This window comes from Arachis hypogaea, chromosome 16 (assembly GCF_003086295.3).
Source record: "Arachis hypogaea cultivar Tifrunner chromosome 16, arahy.Tifrunner.gnm2.J5K5, whole genome shotgun sequence".
NCBI classification, from domain to species: Eukaryota; Viridiplantae; Streptophyta; class Magnoliopsida; order Fabales; family Fabaceae; genus Arachis; species Arachis hypogaea.
This window is the reverse complement of record NC_092051.1, coordinates 91,212,529-91,215,164: the sequence shown is the minus strand read 5'-3', so window position 1 is coordinate 91,215,164 and position 2,636 is coordinate 91,212,529. Positions and strand designations below refer to the sequence as shown.

The following is a 2,636-nucleotide window of genomic DNA, read 5'->3' as shown; positions in this document are numbered from 1 at the left end:
TAACTGAATTCTTGCAGATATGTGATACTGTTAAGACTAATGGAGTAGATCCTGAAGTCTACAGGCTCATGCTTTTCCCTTTTGCTGTAAGAGACAAAGCTAGATTATGGTTGGATTCTCAACCCAAAGACAGCCTGAACTCTTGGGATAAGCTGGTCACGGCTTTCTTAGCCAAGTACTTTCCTCCTCAAAAGCTGAGCAAGCTTAGAGCTGATGTTCAAACCTTCAGACAGAAAGAAGGTGAATCCCTCTATGAAGCTTGGGAAAGATACAAACAGTTGACCAAAAAGTGTCCTTCTGACATGCTTTCAGAATGGACCATCCTGGATATATTCTATGATGGTTTATCTGAGCTATCAAAGATGTCATTGAATACCTCTGCAGGTGGATCCATTCACCTAAAGAAAATGCCTGCAGAAGCTCAAGAACTCATTGACATGGTTGCTAATAACCAGTTCATGTACACTGAAAGGAATCCTGTGAGTAATGGGACGCCTATGAAGAAGGGAGTTCTTGAAGTTGATACTCTGAATGCCATATTAGCTCAGAATAAAATATTGACTCAGCAAGTCAATATGATCTCTCAGAGTCTGCATGGAATGCAAGCTGCATCCAACAGTACTCAAGAGGCTTCTTCTGAAGAAGAAGCTTATGATCCTAAGCACCCTGCAATAGCAGAGGCAAATTACTTAGGTGAACCTTATGGAAACACCTATAACTCAACATGGAGAAATCATCCAAATTTCTCATGGAAGGATCAAAAGCCCCAACAAGGCTTTAATAATGGTGGAAGAAACAGGTTTAGCAATAGCAAGCCTTTTCCATCATCAACTCATCAACAGACAGAGAACTCTGAACAAAATGCTTCTAATTTAGCAAATCTAGTCTCTGATCTATCTAAGGCCACTGTAAGTTTCATGAATGAAACAAGGTCTTCCATTAGAAATCTGGAAGCACAAGTGGGCCAGCTGAGTAAAAGGATCACTGAAATCCCTCCTAGTACTCTCCCAAGCAATACAGAAGAGAACCAAAAGGAGAGTGCAAGGCCATTGACATAAGCGCCATGGCCGAACCTCTGAGGAGAGGAGAGAACGTGAATCCAAGGAGGAGGACCTCCTGGGACATCCAGTGATCAATAAGGAGCTTCCCTCTGAGGAACCAAAGGACTCTGAGGCTCATCTAGAGACCATAGAGATTCCATTGAACCTCCTTATGCCCTTCATGAGCTCTGATGAGTATTCCTCTTCTGAAGAGAATGAGGATGTCACTGAAGAGCAAACTGCCAAGTTTCTTGGTGCAATCATGAAGCTGAATGCCAAATTGTTTGGCATTGATGCTTGGGAAGTTGAACCTCCCTTGTTCATCAATGAACTAAGTGATCTGGATCAACTGACATTGCCTCAGAAGAGACAGGATCCTGAAAGTTCATAATACCCTGTACCATAGGCACCATGATCTTTAAGGCTCTGTGTGACCTTGGTTCAGGAATAAACCTCATGCCCTCTCTGTAATAGAGAAACTGGGAATCTATGGGGTGGAAGCTGCTAAAATCTCACTAGAGATGGCAGACAGCTCAAGAAGACAGGCTTATGGACAAGTAGAAGATGTATTAGTAAGGTTGAGGGCCTTTACATACCTACTGATTTCATAGTCCTGGATACTGGAAAGGAAGAGGATGAATCCATCATCCTAGGAAGACCTTTCCTGGCCACAGCAAGAGCTGTGATTGATGTTGACAGAGGTGAAATAGTCCTTCAATGGAATGAGAACTCCCTTGTATTCAAAACTCAAGGATCTCCCTCTGCAACCATGGAGAGGAAGCTTGAAAAGCTTCTCTCAAAGCAGAGTCAACCAGAGCCCCCACAGTCAAACTCTAAGTTTGGTGTTGGGAGGCCACAACCAAACTCTAAGTTTGGTGTTGAACTCCCATATCCAAACTCTAAGTTTGGTGTTGGAGAGTCTCAACAAAGCTCTGCACATCTGTGAGGCTCCATGAGAGCCCACTGTCAAGCTATTGACATTAAAGAAGCGCTTGTTGGGAGGCAACCCAATGTTTATCTAATTCTTATTTTATTGTTTTTCATGTTTTCTTAGGTTCATGATCATGTGGAGTCACAAATAAATAGAAAAATTGAAAACGGAATCAAAAACAGCAGAAGAAAAATCACACCCTGGAGGAGCATCTGTCTGGCGTTCAGCGCCAGAACAGAGCATGGTTCTGGCGCTGAACGCCCAAAATGGGCAGCTTCTGGCGCTGAACGCCAGAACAGGCATGGTTCTGGCGTTCAACGCCAGAAATGGCACACAGATGGGCGTTGAACGCCTAAAATGGGCACCAACCTGGCGCTGAACGCCCAGAGTTGTGTGCAAGGGCATTTTGCATGCCTAAATTAGTGCAGGGATGTAAATGCCTTGACACCTCAAGATCTGTGGACCCCACAGGATCCCCACCTACCTTCACTCACTCTCTTCTCTCTTCTCATCATCCTCTATCCAATAAACACTCATCCCTTCTGTCTCCATTTACCACTCATACCCATACACCCACTTACCTTCAAAATTCAACATCTCTTCCCCACCCAATCCACCCATAGGCCGAATACACACAGCATCCATCTCCTCCATACTCTCTTCAT

The 2,636-nt window shown here is 44.0% G+C and overlaps 1 non-coding gene across 1 annotated transcript; it reads right to left on the bottom strand.

Annotated features, from left to right (window-relative positions):
* Positions 1-200: 200 nt before the first annotated feature.
* LOC112760987 (small nucleolar RNA R71) lies at positions 201-308 on the bottom strand. The gene has a single exon (XR_003181398.1). It is a non-coding gene; the product is annotated as a small nucleolar RNA R71 (small nucleolar RNA).
* Between the last annotated feature and the right edge of the window lie 2,328 nt (positions 309-2,636).